Genomic DNA, 7140 nt, shown 5'->3' with positions numbered 1-7140 from the left:
CACTTAGGTTGAATTGCACCACCCCACCCCAATCGCGACCACAACAACCGGTCCCTTCTATATGGAGTTTGACAGACTATCGTCCTGTGGCTGAAATGATGAAATTGTCAAAGTCATCAAAATTTCTTTATTTGTTTAGACTAATAAATAGTTCTTATGAATCGTCATTTTGTCATGGACTTATGCCTGAAATGATAGTGATGAGATCGAAACAGCAGAGCAGCATAAGTTTAACGTCTGCTAAACAAAATGAGAAAATTTCTGATCCTAAAGGGGACGACTCAAATATTTTTTTTTTTATTTTACCAATATCGAAAATTTGAAAATAGGTCGTGGTAAACAAGTACAATATCGAAGTCTTAAAAATAGGTCGTGGTAAAAAAGCCAGATCGTATTTCAGTCCAAGATTAGGCCTCTTGAAGTTCTGTTAGTTCCACATTTTTCCGTAATACAAAAGCATAAATGTGGCTCTGTACTGTCTCGAAAAAAATACTCTTCTCTACATTATTTTTAGTTCATCATTTCTCCAGCAAACTAGATGGCGTATATTTATACAACAATATATCTAAACAACGCCATCTAACTACCGAGTCTTGAACTAGTTCCTAGCTTCATTTGAAGTGCGTTAAAAATATTGTTACAATCAATAAATACTAGCGCTAGTCAAGTTTTTCTGCACGTAATATATTTGCGAGGATATTTATTATGAAATACGAGTTTAATAAATAATACTGACATTTTCGGTGTCGACTTATCACAGAAATCCATTTGATAATTGTCGTCGTCAAAATGATATATTATTATTGAAATAATACTGACACTTTGTCTGTATCACAGAAAAATTGACACATTTAAATAAAAAAATGGAATTATTCACATTTTTTTAGGGTTAACATAGTGAACAGTCTCATACTATTAAAAATAACAAGTGTCAAACATAATCATGAAAATTTATTGCGAATTCATTTGTCAATAAGTACGATGCATAATTGATAACTAGCTTGTAGAGACGATGGCCAAACAAACTTATGTTAGTAATATTAGTATGATTATTAAATAGACTTCCATCACTCGTAAAAAACTCTATGAATTAATTATACATTACAGACATTACGCGTTAAACTGAAATTAATGAAATAAATTAAATAATTGCGATTTTTTCGAGAGATAATCGTCTAATTATTTAAAATTAAAGGTAATTACATCAGTATTACTGGTATTACCTATCCGCGTGTCGCGTTAAAACCCAATTTAATTAATTCAATTACGCAACGCGAAAGTTTAATAATAATTATGAAAGGACTATTATATTCAACAACGATATTATATTTTGAAGGTGCGTTTGCAAACTTGTATTATCATCATTTTAGTAGACCTGTTATGTTATTTAGGGATAAGTAAATAAAAACACTTACGCCCGTTTTCAACATCAATCCCTAATTTTTAAGTGACCCCTGTGGTAACACATACCTAACAGGAATTTTGTTTTCATATGGGTCACTTAAAAATTAGGAATTGATGGTGAAAACAGGCATTAGGCTGGGTTGCACCATCTTACTTTAACTGTGACAAACGTCAAAAATCTGTCACAATCCAATACAAAATACACCGGTTATCGTTATAGTTACGGTCAAAGTTAGGTGGTGCAACTCAGCCTTAGTTAATTTAGAAGTATGTAATGTAAGTATCTCATAATACATGTTAATCTTTTTTGGACATAACGAGGCTTAGGCTTTTTCTAATAACTAGTCTTAGCCTAGCCACAGACTTCAGACTTTATATCGGCCGATAGTTGGGTCGGGCCGTTAATCAGTATGGACGTATGTGTGAAAATGATCACATTGGTATCCGGTCGAGGGAATCTTATTGTTCAGTACAAATTAGTATCCAAGCAATTAGTTCATACATCATCACTCTTTAATCAATTGTTTGTTTTACAGTGATAACTAGCAATTATCGATGACCACACCTTTTTTATAATTTTTTTGTAGAGAGGACAAGTCAACAGCCTCGTTTAAGATAAAACTGCTCCCAGTTCAATAACAATAAACTGAAGATAGTTATTATATTTGTTACTTTTCATTTTAATCGATCATTTAGAAGAAAAGTTTTCGAGTGGCGATCAAGGGCTGCAAAACGAAGTGTAGGCATGCCGCCCACTCGGTTGACCAAGGGTCGCAAGAAGGGTCTATTCCACTTTGATCACCTGGATTAGATCACCCAGGTGATAAGAAGTCCACTTTGATCACCTAGGTGATTTTAGATTTTTCTAAAAAAGAAGAAAACCATACACATGAAATTCGTCGGTCTGCCAGACCAAACTACGATTATAGAAACGTAGCTTTTTCAGTCTTGAATTACCATTCCAGCTGTCGTCTGACACACTACTTTTTTATTGCCCCAATTATAATTGTTGTCTGTAGTTTTCTTTATAATTACGTTTGATTCTGAACAGCGACTTCCTAAGTAATCACTTGGTAACAAACATGCGTGGAAGCCCGAGCTTCCTTCTAAGTGCACGCGAGTCTAGCTTTAACACTGGCGATTTTAAACGCGGCGGTTGAAACGCGGCTGGAACCCGCTGGCAGAGAGAAGTAGGGACTTATTCATTCATGCGTTTCGGTATCTGGAAGTCCAATGCTGGACGTAAGCCTAGTAACGCCAAAAATCACTATCTACCGCTTTTATCAGCTATCGGTCGTCATTCCATCAAGCAGGTTGAAGTTGGTGTCATTTTTTATTCCCCTGTGACTGTAAGGTACATACACATAAGGGACTTTTAACATTTTTTATCGGGTATTATTTTCCGGGACATTTACATTTCGCACCACTGATAAAACTCATTTATTTTTGCAAATAGGCTTTTGAAAAGCACTAGCCTACCGCTACTTCGGGACAATAAATGGGCCAGTGCTGAGAAGGAGCAGCGCAAGAAACTCACTATTGTCAGCCTCCTTTTCCAGGGTGTAAAGTCTTTAAAAGGTAATAAATATTAATGCAAGCTAGGCAGTTAAGTTAACTGTAGTAAGGTCTGTAAAATAACGACAGTGACGCCAACTGGTTATAGCGGTAGGAAAAATATCGCATTTGTACTCACCAGGATGGCACCACCGCCCGCGGCACCGTAGAGTAAGATCTTGTCACTCGGCAGTAGTATCAAAAGGCTTCATTATACCGAATACCAAACACTACGTCAAAAATGAACAACATAACCATTTGAAGCGAATTTTTGTCGCCAGTGCGAAAGTTTATTAGCATTAACAGCCGTCGTCGGTGTACCCAAACACGTAAGACAAACTATACATAGTCATGAAAGTATGCTGTGCATGCCTTAATGCAATAATATATTATTAGATTTTTGTTCATTAACAGTACCTATTTTTTAAACCAACTTGTAATTAGTTTTTCGTAGAGTGGTGTAACGACCTGTCTTCATCTTCAAATATTTACTACGTAACTTGTATACCATCCATTACTTAGATTATTTTAGAATCAATTTATATTAGGGATGATTAATAAAATATTTTTTATCTGAAGAACAAAATTGGCCTATTAACAGTTGTTGAATGGGAAATATGTATGTCAAAATGTTAAATTCTTGAGATAATATCAGTCAATAGTACAGTTTAACCGAGAAGTTAAACCTCAGTTACACAGTTCATCCACAGCCTATACATGTTTCGGTCTGTCATGTCTACGAGTAATTATGTATGTTTTTTTCGTAATTGACATCAAGTAAAAACATCGATTTAGACCAAATTGCATTTAATACTTTCGGTTTTAGTGTGATTTGGGCTCTTTAATATAGGGAAAAGATCTCGAATATCACTTATGCACTAGAAAGGTATTCATTCACAGGGTCTCATTAGAAGATTCTGGTTAGGTATTATCAGATAGAGGTGGGAACGAAAGGTGGAAGTTGTGCCATTTCTCTAGCCCTTGTTAATTAACCTAATAATTTAATAATGGATTAAAACTCTCTACTTTGTCTAATTCCCAACTTGAAATACCTACATCTATTCCCAAGGCTAGATGTCTCGTCAAAAAAATTCAAACTCTAAGCTCGAAAAAATAAGCTCTAGTTTTGTGTTTGTTTTACGTACGTGTGTTTAATTATTTATGTTACAATCAAAACTATCACGAAGGTTATTATGATGGAGATTAGAGCCAATAAGCATTTTCTTGTTCCACACACGAGGCAGAGACAATGATAATTGTGATGCTAATTACCAAGATAAGTATGGGTTGACGACTCCAAGATGGCACTTTGGAGATGGGCTCGCCACTTTCGATATTCTTTCTGCAGGAGATACCATCATGACTTACTGACTTAAGGTCCTATGTCCCCTAAATGGGGCAGAGGGCGTCCACAACAGTCCTCCATCGCGTTCGGTCTTGAGCTTCGCGTTTGATCTCGCTCTAAGTATTGCCGCTCTTCTTCGCCTCGTCTGCCACAGTGCGCCGCCAAGTTTGCTTGGGGCGACCACGTTTGCGTTTTCCTTCGGGGTTCCAATCCAGAGCATGCTTGGGGATGTGATCGGGATCCCTTCGGAGAGTGTGACACCATAGAAATAATAGACAAGTTGCAAAAGCCAAAGCTAAATGATAAAGTTGCACAAAAAGTTTTCGAAGTGCTCTTCATTTAAGAGCTTTCATTGTTTTTTTTTGTTACAATATTTGGCAAACTCCTAATTTGAACTCTATGGAAATGCCTATAATTATATCAATTTAATTTTTATAACCAATCATCATAAAAAATAATAACGAGACATGAACAAATTATATTTTTTTATTAATTGCTTATTTTAATCACGAAAATATTGAAGTTGAAATTAAAAAGTACCTAAATATTTTGTTATAATAATATCAACACATAACATGCTTAGTTATTATTATTGCAAATATTTGAAAATAATTATTAAAATTAGCGTGACTAAATAAAAGTTGTAACACATTCTGTGTTAAGCTGAGTACCTACTCACACGATAGTGCGAATGTTTCAAAATGTAATCGATATTTTTGGGTGGTGTGGAAATGCTATCAGCCAGCTATATTCGGTCGTCGGTCCATCGAGCAGGTTGGAGTTCTACACTAGGATTAATATTCATCATCGGTTGTCCGACTATTAATATGGCCAGCCTACTACCACTTGAGAACCTTAATTTCAAACTCCTCCTATGTTCTTCTGATTAATTTCGTTGCGGGTCCAATGACAGTTTAACTTTCCCCCGGGACAAACTTGATCTTCATTGGTTGGGTTTTTATGGCGGTCAAGCTGTAGATCCTGGCTACACAGGAGTTGCAGTGGTGGGAACGAGAGGTGGGAATAGTCCCGTACCACTTGATATAGAGTTAAGATATCAGCAAATGTTAGCAGCAGGGTTTTGGGACTAGACCTGTCAGAAAGATGAGAACTACCAGTATGCTTACAAGAGACAATATTTAAGCTGCCCCAAAACTGACTAAACAAAATGTCATGTACATCACGAACGCAGGTCATGCACGAACTAGACTTGTATGACGTTTATTTTAGTGTACTTATAATTTATTTTAACATAGACATAATTCAATTAATTTTAATTTGACCTCTGCTTATGAACAACACTACGAAAATTGGCACGCGAAATTACAGTCAGCAAATAGTTTGTGACACCCAAAGTAGCCAATAAGACCCAGAACAGACGGTGAAACGCAACTGCAACGAAACTGCAACTGATAGTTACTTTTGAGTTGCAACTAAGTGTCTGCCATAGCGTCCGTTAAGAGACCACACATGACGCGACCAGTTTGAATCAAACTGGTCGCCTCATGAGTTTGCAACACGTCTTTGTTACTATTGGAATAAGGTTGTGTTATCAACTTTTTGACCACATTGGGGTCACGAACTATTTGACACTGATTGTATAATCTACTGGCGATCAACCATTTGTTGTCGATTTAAAAAAACAATAAATTGCGTAGAGTTCGTCACACTACCCTAACTTTACGATTACGAATCGTAGTATAAGCGTTCGTTAGTGGCACTTAGAAGCAAACAATAATTGTCCGGATTTATTCCTGCCGCCACTTTTCGCCACCGATCTACCCGACAGCACTACCATCCCCATCACTCAGATGGTTGGCAGTCCACAACGGTACGTTTCTCTAGAAACTTCCTGCCCCGTACAACCAAACTGTGAAATGGACTCTCGTCTGCGGTGTTTCCGGACGGATACGACCTGCAAGCTTTCAAGGAGAGAGCGTATCTTCACCTTAAAGGCCGGCAACGCACCTGTAACGCCCCTGGGTCTGCGGGTGTCTACGGGCGACGGTAATCACTTACCATCAGGAGATCCGTCTGCTCGTTGGCCTCCTGTCACATAAAAAAAGAAGTTGTTACGTTTCATAATTAAGTAATTTAAGTTCAAACTTGGTATTTTTGGTACAAATTTTTCTTTTAATTTTAATTATTACGTTTTATACTATTTACCTACAATATGTGTAACAATCAGGTTCTATATAAAAATGACAAGCCTTTCTTCAATCAAATCAATACAGCGACAATTTTAGCAATTTGTTGGTAAACTTAAATAAATAAAAATCAATTTACTTTAAAAAAATATTTTGCATTAAGTTATCAGTGATCATTATAGTGTGCCAATAAAGTATGATAATTTTGATGACAAGATATAGTATGATTAAAATTCAAAAAATAAAACAGACTGAACCGTCTCAGCGATCTCAAGATTAAGCTTTGCAATGACAGGTCTTCTCAAAATACTAGGTACAAGAATTGCCAATCTTAAGTGACAGTCTGTGGACAGAAGACATAGCTCGAAGTACTGATGGGGCAGAAAAGTTCAGTCGTCGTAGAGTCGATGGGGCAAGAAATACAGAAAACATAGTTGTAGGAGCCTCCCATTCGGTGGACCGACTGGCACAGGTCGCGGGAAGCATCTGGATGAGAGCAGTCCTTGTGTGAAAAAAAGTATTTGAGCATGTTTATATCCATTGTCTGGTACCTATAGTACAAGCTTTGAATAATTTGGGACTAGATGTGGCTGTGTAAAATGTCCAAGGATTTTTTAAATTCATGAGGAGAGTATTTGATTGAAACGAACTAGAAAGAAAGAAAGAAACATTTATTACGATGAACATCAC

This window comes from Ostrinia furnacalis, unplaced genomic scaffold (genome assembly GCF_004193835.3).
Source record: "Ostrinia furnacalis isolate ACB-3 unplaced genomic scaffold, ASM419383v2 OfSCF0629, whole genome shotgun sequence".
NCBI lineage: Eukaryota > Metazoa > Arthropoda > Insecta > Lepidoptera > Crambidae > Ostrinia > Ostrinia furnacalis.
Note: the sequence above shows the minus strand (reverse complement) of the source record.